An 18,867-nucleotide genomic window follows, 5' to 3' on the forward strand; every position below is an offset into this window, starting at 1 on the left:
TCATATACTATCCAGATGCCTTTTAAATGTTATGATTTTACCAGCCTCCACTACTTCCTCTGGCAGCTCATTCCATACGTGCATCACCCTGTGCATGAAAATCTTGCCCCTTAGGTCTCTTTTAAATTTTTCCCCTGCCACCTTAAACCTATGCCCTCTAGTTTTGGAATTCTTCACCTGGGGGTGAGATCCTGTCTATTTACACGAACTCTTCTGCTCATAAGGTCACCCTTCAGCCTCCAACTTTCCAGGGAAAACAGCCCCAGCCTATTCAGCCACTCTCTACAGCTCAAACCTTCCAACCCTGGCAACATCCTTGTAAATCTTTTTTGACCCCTTTCAAGTTTCACAACATAATTTCAATAGTTGAGAGACTGGAATTGAATGTAATATTCTAAAAGTGCCTAACCAATTTCCTGTACGGCCACAACATGACCTTCCAACTCCTATACTCATTGCACTGACCAATAAAGGCAAGCATACTGTACATCCTCTTCACTGTTCTGTCTACATACGACACCATTTTCAAGGAACTATGAACCTGCATTCCAAGGTCTCTTTGTTCAACAACATTCCCCACAATGTTACCATTAAGTATATAAGACATGCCCCTCATTTTCCTTCCCAAAATGCAGCACCTCACATTTACCTAAATTAAACTCCATCTGCTACTTCTCGGCCCGCCAGCCCATCTGATGAAGATACCATTGTACTTTATGGTAACCATGTTCGCTGTCCAATGGATCTCCAATTTTGGTGTTCTCTGCAAACTTGCTAACCATATCTCCTATATTCACATCCAAATAATTTATTTGGATGTGAACAATGGAAAGCAGTGAACCCAGCACCAAACTCAAAAAAGGATCATGCCATAAGGTCAAGTGAAATAGGGATTGATAGGAAGGGCAAGGGGAGTAACAAATTAAAAAATATTATATATGAATGCACGAAGCATCAGAAATAAGGTGGATGAACTTGAGGCTCATTTGGAAATTGGCAGTTATGATGTTGTGGGGACAACTGAGAAGTGGCTTCAAGTGGACAGGGCCTGGGAAATGAATAATCAAGGCTATATGTGCTATCGTAAGGACAGAGTGACTGGCAGAGGGAGTGGGGTGGCCATGTTGGTAAGGCATGATATTCAGTCATTTGCGTGGGGGGGGGGGCTAGAATCAGGGGATGTAGAGTCAGTGTGGATAGAGCTGAGAAATTCTAAGGTAGAAAGACCCTAATGGGAGTTAGCGACAGGCCCCCAAACAGTAGCCTGGGTGTAGTGTGTAAGTTAAATAAGGAGCTGAAATTTGCCTGTCGCAAAGATATTACTACAGATGTTATGAGGGATTTCAACATGGTATTTCAGGATGGTACTGGACCCCAAGAAAGGGAGTTTGTAGAGTGCCTTCTTAGAACAGCTTGTGCTGGAGCCTACCAGGGAGAAAACAATTCAGGATCTGGTGTTGTGCAATGAATTGGATTTGATCAGGGTCCGTGAAGTAAAGGAGCCATTGGGAGGTAGTGACCAAATACAATAAGCTTTAATCTGCAGTTTGAAAGGGAGAAGATAGAATTGGAAGTGACAATATTTCAGTTGAATAAGGGGAACTATGGAGCTATAAGAGAGGAGCTGTCCAAAGTTCAATGGTGTAATACCCTAGCAGGGATGGCAGTGGAACAACACTGGCAGGTATTTCTGGGTATAATGCAGAAGATGCAGGATCAGTCCATTCCAAAGAGGAAGAAAGATCCTAAGGGGAGGCAGGGGTGGCCTTGGCTGATGAGGCAAGTTAAGGACCATATAAAGACAAAAGGGAAAAAGTATAACATAGCAAACATGAGTGGGAAATCGGAGAACTGGGAAGATTTTAAAGAACAACAGAGGATAACTAAAAAGGAAATACGCGAAGAAAAATAAGATGCGTAGGTAAACTGGCCAAAAATATAAAGGAGGATAGTAAAGGCGTTTTTAGGTATGTGAAAAGAAAAAAAAATGGTCAAGACTAAAATTGGGCCCTCGAAGACAGAAACGGATGAATTTATTACAGGGAACAAAGAAACGGCAGAAGAGTTGAATTAGTACTTTAGATCTGTCTTCACTGGGGAAGACATGAGCAATCTCCCAGATGTAATAGTGGCTGAAGGACCTGAACTGAAGGGAATTTATATGAGGCAGGAAATGGTGCTGGAGAGACTGTAAGTCCCCAGGACCTGATGGTCTGCATCCCAGGGTACTGAAGGAGGTGGCTCTCGAAATCGTGGATGCATTGGTGATCATTTTCCAATGTTCTATAGATTCAGGATCAGTTCCTGTGGATTGGAGGGTGGCTAATGTTGTCCCACTTTTTAAGAAAGGAGGGAGAGAGAAAACAGAGAATTATAGACCAGTTAGTCTGACCTCATTGGTGGGAAAAATGCTGGAGTCAATTATAAAGGACGAAATTACGGCACATCTAGATAGCAGTAACAGGATAGGTCAGAGTCAGCATGGATTTATGAAGGGGAAATCATGCTTGACTAATCTTCTGGAATTTTTTGAGGATGTAACTCTGAAGATGGACAAGGGAGGTCCAGTGGATGTAGTGTATCTGGATTTTCAGAAAGCCTTTGATAAAGTCCCACATCGGAGGTTAGTGAGCAAAATTAGGGCACATGGTATGAGGGGAAAAATACAGACATGGCTTAAAAATTGGTTGGCTGACATGAAACAAAGAGTAGTGATAAACGGCTCCCTTTCGGAATGGCAGGCGGTGACAAGTGGTGTGCCGCAGGGATCAGGGCTGGGACCACAGCTTTTTACAATGTACATTAATGATATAGATGAAGGTATTAAAAGTAATATTAGCAAATTTACTGATGGCACAAAGCTGGGTGGCAGCGTGAAATGTGAGGAGGATATTAGGAGAATACAGGGTGACCTGGACAGGTTAGGTGAGTGAACAGATGCATGGCAGATGCAATTTAATGTGGATAGATGTGCTGTTATCCACTTTGGTGGCAAGAACAGGAAGGCTGATTGCTACCTAAATGGAGTCAAGTTAGAGAAAGGGACAGTACAACGAGATCTAGATGTTCTTGTACATTAGGTAAAAAATTAGGTCTGCAGATGCTGGAGATCACAGCTGAAAATGTGTTGCTGGTTAAAGCACAGCAGGTTAGGCAGCATCCAAGGAACACGAAATTCGATGTTTTGGGCATAAGCCCTTCATCAGGAATGAGGAGAGAGTGCTAGGCAGGCTAAGATAAAAGGTAGGGAGGAGGGACTTGGGGGAGGGGCGATGGAGATGTGATAGGTGGAAGGAGGTCAAGGTGAGGGTGATAGGCCGGAGTGGGGTGGGGGCGGAGAGGTCAGGAAGAAGATTGCAGGTTAGAAGGGCGGTGCTGAGTTGAGGGAACCGACTGAGACAAGGTGGGGGGAGGGGAAATGAGGAAACTGGAGAAATCTGAGTTCATTCCTTGTGGTTGGAGGGTTCCCAGGCGGAAGATGAGGCGCTCCTCCTCCAGCCGTCGTGTTGTTATGTTCTGCCGGTGGAGGAGTCCAAGGACCTGCATGTCCTCGGTGGAGTGGGAGGGAGAGTTAAAGTGTTGAGCCACGGGGTGGTTGGGTTGGTTGGTCGTGCTACATGGGCTGCCCAACCAACCCAACCACCCCGTGGCTCAACACTTTAACTCTCCCTCCCACTCCACCGAGGACATGCAGGTCCTTGGACTCCTCCACCGGCAGAACATAACAACACGACGGCTGGAGGAGGAGCGCCTCATCTTCCGCCTGGGAACCCTCCAACCACAAGGAATGAACTCAGATTTCTCCAGTTTCCTCATTTCCCCTCCCCCCACCTTGTCTCAGTCGGTTCCCTCAACTCAGCACCGCCCTCCTAACCTGCAATCTTCTTCCTGACCTCACCACCCCCACCCCACTCCGGCCTATCACCCTCACCTTGACCTCCTTCCACCTATCACATCTCCATCGCCCCTCCCCCAAGTCCCTCCTCCCTACCTTTTATCTTAGCCTGCCTAGCACTCTCTCCTCATTCCTGATGAAGGGCTTATGCCCGAAACGTCGAATTTCCTGTTCCTTGGATGCTGCCTAACCTGCTGTGCTTTAACCAGCAACACATTTTCACCAGTTCTTGTACATCAATCAATGAAAGCAAACATGCAGGTACAGCAGGCAGTGAAGAAAGCTAATAGCATGCTGGCTTTCATAACAAGAGGAATTGAGGATAGAAGCAAAGAGGTCCTTCTGCAGCTGTACAGGTCCCTGGTGATACCGCACTGGAATATTGTGTGCAGTTTTGGTCTCCAAATTTGAGGAAAGACATTCTGGCTCTTGAGGGAGTGCAGCATAGGTACATGAGGTCAATTCCCGGAATGGTGGGACTATCTTACGTTGAAAGATTGGAGCAACTGGGCTTGTATACGCTTGAGTTTAGAAGGCTGGGAGGCGATCTGATTGAGATGTATAAGATTATTAAAGGATTGAACACTCTGGAGGCAAGAAACATGTTTCCGCTGATGGGTGAGTCCCGAACCAGAGGACACAGTTTAAAAATAAGGGGTAGGCCACTTAAAACAGAGTTGAGGAGAAACTTCTTCACCCAGAGAGTGGTGGGTGTATGGAATGCTCTGCCCCAGAAGGCTGTGGAGGCCAAGTCTCTGGATACTTTCAAGAAAGAGTTGGATAGAGCTCTTAAGGATAGTGAAATTAAGGGTTATGGGGATAAGGCAGGAACAGGATACTGATTGAGGATGGTCAGCCATGATCATAACGATTGGTGGTGCTGACTCAAAGGGCAGAATGACCTACTCCTGCACCTATTGTCTATTTTCAAACCTAGTTGCTCACCACTGGTCACAGGTCTCCAATCTGAAAAGCAATCCTCCACCACCACCCTCTGTTTTCTATGTTCAAGCCAGGTCTGTATCGAAATAGCTAATTCATCCTGAATTCTGTGTGATCTAACCTTGCTAACCAGTCTACCTTGAGGAACCTGGTCAAATATCGTACTGAAGTCCAGCTCGATCACATGCACCTCTCTGCCCTCATCAATCCTCTTTGTTACTTCTTCAAAAAATTCAATCAAATTAGTGAGACATGATTTCCCATGCACAAAGCCTTGCTGACTATCCCTAATCAGTCCTTGCCTTTCCAAATACTTGGTGAGCATTTTCTCAACTTCCATTACAAAAGAGGTAGAAGCTACCCAAAGTTTTAATGACAGTGCTCCGAAAGCTAATGCTTCCAAATAAACCTGTTGGACTATAACCTGGTGTTGGGGGATTTTTAATTTTACCACTGTTTCGTCTCGTCTACTGTGACAAATTCATTTTTCATCCCTTCAAACTTTGATTTAACTAACCTTAAAAGTCGAATGAATGGTAAAGCATATCAGGGGGAATTTTAACCCTACCAAAATTGATGGGCTTGCTTATGATGGGAAGATAAATTTCCATTTCGAACCTTAACAGATGCTCCCATTTCTGGCTTTAACGGAGGGCGAATTCAGAGATGGGTGACCAATCAAATCTCAGGAGGTGCCCGGAGAAAATTAATGACATTCTCCCCCAGCTCAACTGTCCCTGTTAATCCTTCAACTATTGCATATTTCTTGCTGTGATCCAATACTCTCTCAAGACCTTCCCACATCAACGTATCAAAAATGCTCCCCTCCTATTCTGAGTTCTTTAAAACCTCCCCTGCAAAATCCTCTCCACCCTCACTATGAACTCTTCAATGGCTTCCTGACAAATTTTCTCAGACATTCCTGAAACCTTGCAGCATTGTTGTCAACTTAACACCATGGACTCAAGGCATCGGGATGGAGGATCCCAGATCCAGTCCATGGCTGAGGGGGAGTTGAGAGCTGTCCAAACACCACTTCATTTTATCAAGATGAGACTATTAGATGAACTTTATTGTTTTATTTTTCTGGTTTTATTTTTTGTCTTTTAAGATGACGCCAGAGAGTGATGACACTAAACAACATTTTTCACTGTATATGTAATAAATGCAGGTGACAATAAAAAAGTCAAATTGAATAAATCAAACAGCCGAGCTAACTACTCACTATGGAAGATTTGCTTACAGATATTTCCATCTCTTTCACTGAACTCCCTGGTTGCAACTAGATGTTGCAGGCCTACTCATCTAACAGGTCACAACTTCTCAATCAGATTCCAAATTAACTCCTTCTTTGGGTTTTCCTAAACTATTCTCCCACCTCTCTGTAAATTTTGGGGCCATTGTTCCATGAATTTATTGCTTCTACTAATTGGTCAATTCCACTTCTCCTAATCTAAGTTGAAAATTTATCTAGATTTTTTATATAGTCAACTATATTACTATTATCAGAATGGCTATCACCTTCATCTTTTCTGAATCCTTGATTTTCCCATTTATAATGTGTTTGTCATAATAAAAATCTCCTGTTTCTTCCCCCGCTGTAATTATATTTTTAATGAATGTGGTTACTGTAATTATTCCCAATTTCCCTGTTGTTGTGTAAGTTAATGGCGGACTGTCACTTTAAGAGTCTGATCGAGTGACACAATTGGGATATTATTTGCTATTTTGGGCAGCAAACAGGTTAGTCTAACCTTGCTGCCTACAGAATAAACCTCCCCGTAACAAAGATCCTTAAACATTTCAGCCTTCTGGTTCTTTTGGCAAGAAATGCCTGTACTTACCAAACATTTAGCTTCCATCAAGCTCAAATTAGATCCAGATTTCTGTAACTATTACATACTCTAGGATAAATTTATATTTCTTATTCATATATTTTCATGTTGCACTTCATGCAATTACTTGGATATCTGCCACTATGTTGTTAACACAATGCAGTTGGTCATTTTCTTTCTGTTCTAGAATTGTGTAAATTTTCCCTCTCCACCTAACTAATTTAAATCTTTCTCATTGTCAGCCTTGCCTTTTTACATGGCATAAATGCTTGTCAGCAGCATCCCAACGACATAAACACCTTTATTTAACACTACTAGTTAAGCATGAACCTATTCTACAATAGGTTCTTGTGCAAACTGCATTAAGATCTAATTGAAAAGTGAATACAAGTAACTTTGACGACTGACTGCCTGTTCTAAGACAGCTATCAATGTGGTTTTAACATTAGGTTATCTAATTGTTGCCTCCAGCAAATTTTCAAAAGCTCCAGTGACTCTAATGCAGATTACAGAGCCAGTTGTTTTACAAGGTTGCTCAATAAATCACATCAGAAGGCATTTCCATGAGTCTGATCAATAAACTTAAAAGCACAGCACATGTATGGATATTGAAGAATTATCTTGCAGTACGCTTGGCTGTGCCCTGAGATCTTTTCTTTCCTGAAAGTATTTTAGCCTGAGACATCAATCAAATAGATTCATTATAAGCTTCTAGAGGCTGAGTCTGACGTCACCACTGTGAAAAATAATTACACACCCACAGTTCTTTAGCACACTCCTGCTTCACTGTCTGTTTTACTGTATTTTTTCAACCATTCAAAGGACAACCATGTTTGTATCCTGTTTTTACAATCCTGATGTGAATAAAAGCTCAGATTTGACGTATTCTTGTAATTTAGCAGTGTCACTGCGGACCACACCACTTCACAACTGATTCCTTGCTCTGCAGCTTCCTGGGGAACAGAAACATAAGTTACCTTCCAATTCTGGACAATTTTGAAGATCTTTCTGAATGTGTTTAGTGAGTACGTTGGTTATTTTCATTTAAAAAATGTCAATATTAAAATGCTATCCTAAAGCATGTTGCAGAATCTGGGCGGGTTTGTAAGACAACAGTCAAACTATTGTTTTGCATAATTTTATTTAACTTATTGTCAATTTGCCAGGTCAATTAATTTAAAGTTTATTATTGAAAGCTAAAATGAGATCATGTTCATTATACGGAATTATGCTGATATTTAATTTGCATTGTTTATTATACTTCACAGCAATTCATTTTCACAAATAATTCAATGAAATAAAAATATTTTTAGATCATGGTCAACAATTAGTAAAAGGTGCATTGGTCCAAGGTTTAAAATAACACTTACAGTTGCTAGATGAATTTGGATTTCACCAGTGCTATAAACAAATTCTAAAATATGAGGTTACTTGTTTTGTGTTCTTTGCTCCTTCAGAGGACCAACACAGATGTAATGGACTGAATTGTCTCCTTCTATGTGTAACCATTCCAATATTACATTGAAAAATTCAAATCCAAGCAAAATTTACTTGGCTTTGACATGCTTTTCTACACCAAAATGTTATAGCACAAAGTGGTGGGATATGTGCTCAAATGTGCAATTTCTCCGATACAGTTGTTCTTGATCTTAGATATGTAATCATGCTTTGTTAGGGACAGACTTTTTAAAGGCAACATTCATATGAGGACGGCTGACTGCTAGAAAACAGAAGTCATCTCTGGATAAACACCTGATAGGAAACAACATTGCAGGGCTACAAGGAACATATGGAGATTTGGGACTAGCTTAGTTGTTATTGCAGAGCACCAGCCTAAGTACAATGGAACAAAGGTTTTCTTTCTGAGTTGTATCCACTTTATGACCCTGTTTTAAGTATGACATATACCTTGAATTTGCCTGATTTAAGAAGAGAAATGTCAAAACCAGAGTGGACCATTTAGCTCTTTGGACTTGTTCCTCTACAGTCTTAAGAAAATAAAGTGCGATAAGTCATGGAATGGAGTAGAGTGGTTAGAAGATAAAAGCAGCAGTCAGAACTCAAGAATATTGTAAGAACATGTCGCTGAAGAAATATATAATACATATATGTATATATATGCTTTCATCATGAAAAAAAATCTATAGACTGTCTGCAATAGTTCTAACTGTGCTTAATGTAAAGTTAATTATAGCTATGCATTACAAAATACTTTGTGTACTTCAATTTATTTCAATTTATGCAATCTTTCTGCCTTCGAATTTACCTATTAGTAATGAGGTTGTATAATATTTACTATTTTATAAACATACTCATGTTTATTTTTCTTGCACAATGCATGATCTAATACCAAAATTGTTGGCTCAGAAATATTGAGGTTGTCCTGATCCAATTTGCAATTTATTGGTTATCTGTAAAATGCCTTGATTATACGAGACCAAATTAGAAGGGTTAGTATGTAATGCAGATGGCAACAGGAAGTTACAGAGGGATATAAGCAAATTAAGTGAGTGGGCTAAACACTGGCAAATTCAGTGCGATGTAGGAAAACGTTAGCGCATGCACCTGTTGACCCAAGAAAGATGAACAGGAGTATTTTCTAAATGGTAAGAAACCTGGAGCTATTGAGGAGCAAATAGTTCAAGAGCATAACTCATTAAATAATAGTGAATAGGTGCAAACTGGTGAATGGAAAGTTGTCCTTTTGCTTAAGAAATAGTAATGGGAAAAGATTTCCCTCAGCTGTGTAGAATCTGTGAGCAGTGCAGAAGCTGCTTTACCCATGCTGTCAAAGCTGATGTCCAAATGCACTCTCACATTATTCAAAAGCTATTGTCCCAACTTTCGGAAGCTGCTGTCTAGCTCTCTCTTGCACTATTTGCTATCAGAGGTATGGCACAGAGTCAACAAGATTAAAAAAAAATTAAACTTGTGGGCTGAAAGATTGCTGTGGGAGATACAGTTTGAATTCATGGAAATTTTCTAAATGAGGTTGTAGCACAGATCAAAATTGCAGATATGATGTCGTGGATACCCATAGAGACATAGTTGCAAGGGTATCAGGGCTGGGAACTAAATAACCCAAAACACAGATCCTGTGGAAAGAATAGGCAGATGGGCAGAAGTCAGTAGGAATTAAAATTAAATTAATGGCATGAAGTGAGATACAGTCAGAAAGTGCAGACTCTGTGGGGGTAGAGTTGAAGAACCACAACAGGAAAAAGAGCCTAATGAAGTTATCATTTCATATCTGGCAGAGATTTTCCTGCATGTCCACCCACTTCATCTACTGCCTCCGTTGCTCTTGATGCGGTCTCCTTTACATCAGGGAGACAGAACACCAACTTACAGAATGGTTCAGACAATTGGGTTCACTGGGACACATGTACCAAACAACCCCACCGTCTTGTGGCTAACCACTTTAAGTCCCCCTCCCATTCCCTCAAGGACATGAAGTCCTGGGCCTCCTCCACCACCAAATCAAAATCACCTGCCAACTCGATGAAGTAAGCCTTACGTTCCACCTCGGGACCCTTCAACCACATGGCATCAGCATCGACTTAACCAGTTTCCAACCCTTCATCTCAGCATCGTCCTCTTGACCTGTCCTACCTGTCCATCTTCCTTCCAACCTATCAGCTCCATTCTCCCCATCGATCTATCACAATTACCTCCCATCCTGCATCCAATATTGCCTTCCCACCTATCTTCTCCTCAGCCCCACGCTCACCCCTATTTAGTTTTCAAACCCCTCCCCCCAATGTTCCTGATGAAGGGCTTATGTCTGAAACGTCAACTCTCCTTGGATGCTTGTTTGACTTGTTGTGTTTTTCCAGAGCCACACTTTCCGACTCTGACTCTCCAGCATTGGGGGTACAGGCCACCTAGTAATAGTCAGGATGTGGGGAAGAAAATAAATCAGGAATTAGAGGAGGTATGTAAGAAAGACTTTACTACAATAATCACGAGGGACTTCAATATGCAGGTTGACTGGAAAAATCAGGTTGGTGGTAGATCTCAAGGAATTTGTGGAATATCTACTGGCAGGTTTAATGAGTGAGTTTACGTTGGAGGAACCCCTAGAGGACAGTGACGATAATATGATAGAATTCACCCTGCAGTTTGAGAGGAAGAAGCTGGAATCAGATATAACAGAACTACAAATTGAGGGCAATGAACCCAAACTATAGTTCGGGTATACAGGAGGTTGAGAGTAGGCAGGTTCAAAATAGGTTTCAGGGTCTCAAGAGGGCACTGGCAATAGAGAAGATGGTTTGAAGTCTGTCTATTTCAATGCCAGGAGCATCCGGAATAAGGCAGGTCAACTTGCAGCCTGGGTCAGTACCTGGGATTTCAGTGTTGTGACCATTTCAGAGACATGGGTAGAGTAGGGACAGAAATGGTTGTTGCAGATTCTGGGATTTCAATGTTTTAGTAAGAACAGAGATGGTAAAAGAGGTGGAGGTGTAGCATTGTTAGTCAACGACAGTATTATGGCTGCAGAAAGGATGCTTGAGAACTCGTCAACTGAGCTAGTATGGACTGAGGTTAGACACAGAAAAGGAGAGATCACCCGGTTGGAAGTTTTCTATAGGCCTCTGAATAGTTCCAGGGATTTAGAGGAAAGGATAGCAAAGATGATTCTCAACGGAGCACTTCAACTTCCCAAATATTGACTGGGAATACTATAGTTTAAGTACTCTAGATGGGTCAGTTTTGTCCATTGTGTGCAGGAGGGTTTCCTGACACAGTATGTAGTCAGGCCAACACAGGGTGAGGCCAAATTAGATTTGGTACTGGGTAATGAACCCAGCCATGTGTTTGATTTGGAGGTAGGTGAGCACTTTGGTGATAGTGACCACAATTCAGTTATGTTTACTTTAGCGATGGAAAGGGATTGGTATACATCGGAGGGCAAGAGCTACAGCTGGGGAAAGGCAATTATAATGCAATCAGACAAGATTTAGAATGCATAGAATGGGGAAGGAAACTGCAGGGGATGGGCACAATAGAAATGTGGAGCTTATTCAAGGAACAGCTACTGTGTGTCCTTGATAAGTATGTACCAGTCAGGCAGGGAGGAAGTTGTCGAGCACAGGAGCCATGGTTTACTAAGGAAGCTGAGTCTCTTGTCATGAGGAAGAAGAAGGCTTATATTAGGTTGAGACATGAAGGCTCAGGTAGCGTGATTAAGAGTTACAAGTCAGCCAGGAAAGACCGAAAGAGAAGCTAAGACGTGCGAAGAGGGGACATAAGAAGTTGTTGGCAGATAGGATTAGGGAAAATCCAAAAGCTTTCTATAGATATATAAGGGCTAAAAGAATGACTAGAATAAGATTAGAACTGATCAAGGACAGTAGTGGGAAGTTTTGCATGGAGTCAGTGGAGATAGGGGATATGATAAATGAACATTTTTCATCAGTATTCACACTGGAAAAAGATAATGTTGTTGAGGAGAATACTGAAAAACAGACTACTAGACTAGATAGGATTGAAGTTAGAAAGGAGGTTGTGTTAGAAATTCTGGAAAGTGTGGAAATAGATAAATTGCCTGGGCCAGATGGATTTATCCTAGGATTCTTTGGGAAGACAGGGAAGAGATTGCAGAACTTTGGCTTTGATCTTGATGCTGCCATTGTCTACAGGAATAGTACCAGAAGACTGGAGGATAGCAAATATTGTTCCTTTGTTCAAGAAAGGGAGTAGAGATAACCCTGGTAATTATAGACCAGTGAGTTTTACATCAATTGTGGATAAAGTGTTGGAAAAGAGATAGGATTTATAATCATCTTGATAGGAGTAAGTTGATTAGGGTAGTCAACATGGTTTTGTGAAAGATAGGTCATGCCTCACAAACCTTACTGAGTTATTTGAGAAGGTGACCAAACAGAGAGATAAGGGTAAAGTTGTTGATGTGGTATACATGGGTTTCAGTAAGGCATTTGATAAGGTTCCCCTTTGGTAGGGTACTGCACAAAATATGGAGGCATGGGATTGAGGGTGATATAGTAGTATGGATCAGAAATTGGCTGGCTGAAAGAAGACAGAGGGTGATGGCTGATGGGAAGTGTTCATCCTGGAGTACAGTTACTAGTGGGGTACCACAAGGATCTATTTTGGGGCCACTGCTGTTTGTCATTTCTTTAAATGACCTGGGTGATGGCAAAGAAGATGAGTTTGTAAATTCGCAGACAACAGTAAGGTCGGTAGGGTTAGGCCAGTGCCAAAGGATGTTGTAGGTTACAGAGGGACATTGATAAGCTGCAGAGCTGGGCTGAGTGGTGGCAAATGGAGTTTAATGTGGAAAAGTGAGAGGTGATTCACTTTGGAAGAAGTAACAGGAATGCAGAGTACTGTACGAATGGTAAGATTCTTGGTAGTGTAGATGAGCAGAGAGATCTCGGTGTCCATGTACAGAGATCCCTGAAAGTTGCCACCCAGGTTGATAGGGTTGTTAAGAAAGCATACAGTGTTTTAGCATTTATTAGTAGAGGGAACACATTTCAGAACCATGAGGTCATGCTGCAGGTGTACAAAACTCTTGTGTGGCCACAGTTGGAGTATTGCGTATAGTTCTGGTCACCACATTAAGGAAGGATGTGGAAGCTTTGGAAAGAGTTCAGAGAGATTTACTAGGATGTGCCTGGTATGGAGGGAAGGTCTTACAAGGAAAGGCTGAGGGACATGAGGCTGTTTTCATTACAGAGAAGAGGGTTGAGAGGTGACTTCATTGAGACAGATAATCGGAGGGTTAGATAGGGTGGACAGTGAGAACCTTTTTCCTCCGATGGCAATGGCTAGAACGAGGGGACATAGCTTTAAATTGAGGGATATAGATAAAGGACAGATGTCAAAGATAGTTTCTTTATTCAGAATAGTAGGGGTGTGGAACACAATGCCTGCAACAGTAGTAGACTGCCAACTTTAAGGGCATTTAAATGGTCATTGATAGGCATATGGATGAGAATGGAATAGTGTAGGTTAGATTGGCTTCAGATTGGTTTCACAGGGTGGCACAACATTGAGGGCAAAAGGGTCTGCACTGTGCTGTAATGTTCTATGTATGCTCTATGTTCTGTGTACAATTGAGTAAAAATAACTACAAAGATATGAGGGAAGAGCTGGCCAGACCGGGATTGGAAAAGGAGCCTAAGGGAGAAGGATTGGTAGGAGTTTGTGGCAGTTACATGGGAGGCACAGCAGAAAGTTATTTCAAGGAGGAAGAAATATACTCAGGGGAGAACATGGCAACCATGGCTGACAAGGGAAGTCAGTGACAGCATGAAAGCAACAGAATGTAAAAGTATACAATGTGGAGAAAGTTAGCAGGAAACCAGAGAATTATAAAGACTTTAAAAACCAGCAAAGGGCATCTAAAATAGCAGTAAGAGGGGTGGGGGGGGGGGGGGGGAATTTAAGGTATATATAAGGTATATAGTAATATAAAAGGAGATTGTAAAACTTATTTTAGATATTTAAAAGGCAAGGGAGAGGCAAGAGTGGACATTGGACTGCTGAAGAATAAGGGAGAGAAGCAGAAGATGGGAAATTATAGCTAGTTAGCCTGATCTTAGTTGTCTTGCAAAGTACTTGGAAGTATATGGGAAAATAGGGCTGAATCAGCATGACCTTATTTTGCTGGGGGGGGGGGAGAGGTGGGAGGTGGGAGGGTGTGGGGGTGGTTGTCATGCTTGACAAATCTGTTAGAATTCTTTGAGGTGCTAACAAGCAAATTAGTCAAAGGAGAGCCAATGGACTTGATCTATTTTGATTTCCACAAGGTGTTTGACAAGGTGTTGCACGAAAGGTCAAAATAAGATAAGAGACCATTGTGTTAGGAGCAAAGTATTGGCATGGATAGAGGATTGGCTGACTGGCAGGCAGAGTGGGGATTAAAGGGGTCTTTTTTCAGGCTGGCAGCTGGTGACAGTGGAGTCCCACCGGAGTCAGTGTTGGGACCACAACCATTCACTTTATACATTAACAATCTGCACAAAGAAACTGAGGGCTCAGCTTGCACATGAGCCAGATAGATAGATAGGCTACAGAAGGCAGGCTGGGAGAATGGGCAAAAACGTGGCAGATGGAATACAATGTGGGAAGGTGTAAAGTTATGCGCTTTGATAGGAAGAATAGAGGTGTAGACATTTTGCTCGATGGGGAAAAGCTTTGGTAATCTGAAGGATGAAGGGATTTAGGATGTCCACTTCAGGATTCCCTTATGGTTAACAAGCAGAGTCAGTTGGCTGTTAGAAAGAAAAATGCAATGTGAGCATTTATGATAAGAGGACTAGAATACAAGAGCGGAGACATACTGCGGAGGCTGTATAAGACTTTGGTCAGACAGCATTTGGAATATTGTGTACCATTTTGAGACCCACATCTAAGGTAAGATGTGCTGGCTTAGGATGGATCCAGAGAATGATTCCAGGGATGAATGGCTTACCTATATGAAAAACAGTTGAGGACTCTTTGTCTGTACTTGATGGAGTTTGGAAGGATGAAGGTGGATCTCCTTGAAACGATAGAATACAGACAGCCCTGGATGGTGTGGTCATGGAGAAAATGCCTTCACCAGTAGGAGAGACTAGGTCCTGAAGGCACAGCCTCAGTGAAGGGACAACCATTTAGTCCTGAGATGAGGAGAAATTTCTTCAGCCAATAGGTGGTGAATTCAGGCTGTGGAGACCCAGTCATTGACAGTATGTAAAACAGGGATTAGGTAGATTCTTGATTAGTAAGGGGGTCAAAGGTTACAGAGAGAAGGCAGGGCAGTGGATTTATCAGCCACGATAAAATGGCAGAGCAGTTTAGTTGGGCCAAATGATCTGATTGTCCTCCTATACCTTATTGTCTTATGTCAAATATTTTAATGAAGGTTCCCAAAGCTAACTTTAAAAACCTACCATTTATATAAATATAAATCTTTGTTCAGACTTAAGATTAAAGTTGAATATTTATCCAGTTAGTTAAACTTCATGATCAATGTTATGGTCAGTCCTGCCAAGATGTTCCTTTACAAAAAGTTATAAAAGCAAACTGTTTTTATTGTATAATGTTAGATGCAAATTCATCTGATCCCTAGCTCTTCCTCAACATTTTGCTTGACAAAATTATCTTGAATATATCCCCCGAAGTCATTTGCTGTTACTGAAAATTTACTTTCTACGCCCTATAAGATGATTAAAGTTTCACATGATTGTGGTATTATTCTGGTTAGATGCACTCAGGAACACAGAACGTAGGTGTAGGAGTAACTAACTGGCTCTTTCGCCTGCCTCAGTGCCGATTCCTGAAGAAGGGCTTGTGCCCGAACCGTCGATTCTCCTGCTCCTTGGATGCTGCATGACCCGCTGCGCTTTTCCAGCAACACATTTTTCAGCTCAGTGCTCAAAAGGATAGCATTAGAATTTGTATTCAAATTTGATTTTATTGTCACATGTACTCAAGTGCAGTGAAAAGAGGACAAAGTTGCTTCTTCAGCACAAAGGTGCCGAGGAAAAAAATCTTAGGTATAAATTAGAAAAATAAAGAAGCAAATTTTAAAATTCAGCATTACGGTCCTTCTAGAGAAGAGAAAGAGAGAAAAAGAAATAAAAGCAGACAGAGCAGACTAATCCACATGGAACCTTACCTCAGAAACAGGAGTCCCCTCGAATCCATGCTGGACCTCACATTGATCTGTGCTGGCTCCACCAATGCTGTCCAAGGACGGCAGGTAAGTAGCAAGGGAAAAAAACAACCTGGTAAGAGGCAGTGAAGATGAAAAGACAGATCAGAGTGGAGGAGCTCCAGTTCAGGAGCCCTACTCCACTACCATCTTGCATACTTTGCCATAATGGCCAATCTGGTTGTGGTCTCAACTCTACTTTCCTGCCTGTCCCAACAACTCTTGACTCCCCTTTCCATCAATAATCTCAATATAAATTACTTACTGCACCTGCAAACAAATGTTTGTAATTCTTATACCTGGACACCCAAATTCTGCAACTTTTCTCCATTTAAATAGCATATTGATTTTCTACTCTTACTGAAAAAGTTCACAGATTTCAATAACATACTCTGCTAATTTTTTGTCCACTCACTTAACCTTTTCATGTCCCTCTGCAGACTGTCTACTGCATTTTGACAACTTTCTTTCTTAACTTTGTGTCATTAGTGAACACATGCACAGCCACCATATATTCAATCCACACATTAAACTTCTAGGACAGAATCTTGTGGGGTTTCTTTTGGTTCAGTGTGAGTCACGATGAGTTTAGTGAAGTAATTCGCACCGCCTTACTGATTGGGTAACTCTCTGTATCTCACCAGTCTGACATGTTAACTGACATTCTACTCATCATGGCAAATATAACATCTGATGTCTGGCCTGTCTTACCACATGCCATTCCCAGAGCAATCTGCCATTCACAGGACATCCCAGAATTCACCAGTGCCACTTAAAAGGCTGTTGTGAATTCAGACAAGCTGTGTCAGTCTGGAGCTGCCCTGCACATGCCCTGCACTGGGCATGGCAGACAGAAAAACCAGTGCCCCCTTTGTAGGCATGGTGCTGGAGCTCCAACTGGAAGCAGTGGTGCACATGCAGGACTTCCTCTTCCCACAGGATCAGCAATGGATGCCACAGCCCCAGACCATGCCAGCCTGGTTCAACATTGCCACCCAGGTTGAAATGTTCTCAGCCATCTAGAGGAAAGCCCAACACTTTAATGCAGGTCAATAATTTTCTTCACTTCGCTAGTGTAAGTGCCACCACTTCCATGAAAGCTCATGCTCTACTACTCTCACTATTGCATGCAACATCTTCCCATTCAACCTTAGCCAACACTAACTGTGACACCAGTAATCCTGCCTTCCCTTTGTGCTGCTTTCTCAGTTGCTCAGGAAATCTCTGCACTTGCACAAGCAGGAATGGCCACCTCACCTAATTTCACTTCCTGTTACCTTTGCCTCTTACTCAGTCCAAGAGCGAAACGGTCCTCAATGGAGCAGAATAAATCGCGATAACGGTGTGCTACTCGTCATTCGGCTCTCACCCATTATGAGTAAAGGTCCCTCGAAGCTGCAGGTCATCTAGTCACAAGGAGGGGCTGTGCATGTTGCTCAGTGAGAAACATGTTGACTTCTGATTCCGCACCTTACTGGCATACTTTGCAACTCAAAGGTTCAGGTAGTGGTAGAAAATATTAGAAGGAATGTGAGCCAAAGATCCCGACTTTCACTGCCTTAGGTAGGACCTGGACTGTCCTTGATTTGCTTTGTTGTGATCTCCTGACTGAAGGATGTCCCCCTTGACTGGACTGACAACTGTGTCAAGCTTCCTGGCTTTGTGTCTAGTATTAAATGGTACAATATTGGCCTGGCCTTCCTGGCTGACAGTGCAATGTATGTTATGACATGAGGTAAATGCTCCTGCTTAATTTAAAACCAGCAACACAGAAAAGATTTATCTCATCAGTAATCTGTAAAAATTCAAGAGGCCAAGAACTATTTAAAGTAAAAATTATCAACCTTATTTCTTGAAGTATGACCGAGAATAATTAATTACCAACTTTTACAATGCTGTCCTCTAATCTATCGTTTACCTTCCCTTTCCACAACACTTGTCCAATAAAACTCCCAATTAAGATTTACAAAACAAAACTTCTTATCTCAAAACAAGACAGCTTTTTGTACTTCTATTTGGACCGTCTTGTGTCTTCTCTGTTCCATAGGAATTCTGCTTCACAGGTTACTGATCGATCAAGGTACCCTTAAGAGAGCTATTTTTCAGCCAGGCGTTTTAGTGAACCGCCACTAAACCGCCAAAAACACCACTTCCACAAACACAGCCGAAAACACCGCTTCCATAAACACCACCAAAAATACCGCTTCCATAAACACCACCAAAAATACCGCTTCCACAAACACCGCTTTGTAAATACCGCCGAAAACACCGCTTCCACAATCACTGCCAAAAACACCACTTCCACAAACACCACCGAAAACACCGCTTCCACAAACATCACCGAAAACACCGCTCCCGCAAACACCGCTAAAAACACCGCTTCCACAAACACTGCCGAAAACACCACTTCCACGAACACCGCTAAAAACACCACTTCCACAAACACCACCAAAATCATGGCTTCCACAAACAACACCAAAATCACTGCTTCCGCAAACACCACCAAAAACACCGCTTCCACAAAC

Source organism: Hemiscyllium ocellatum, chromosome 5 (assembly GCF_020745735.1).
Source record: "Hemiscyllium ocellatum isolate sHemOce1 chromosome 5, sHemOce1.pat.X.cur, whole genome shotgun sequence".
Lineage (NCBI taxonomy): Eukaryota > Metazoa > Chordata > Chondrichthyes > Orectolobiformes > Hemiscylliidae > Hemiscyllium > Hemiscyllium ocellatum.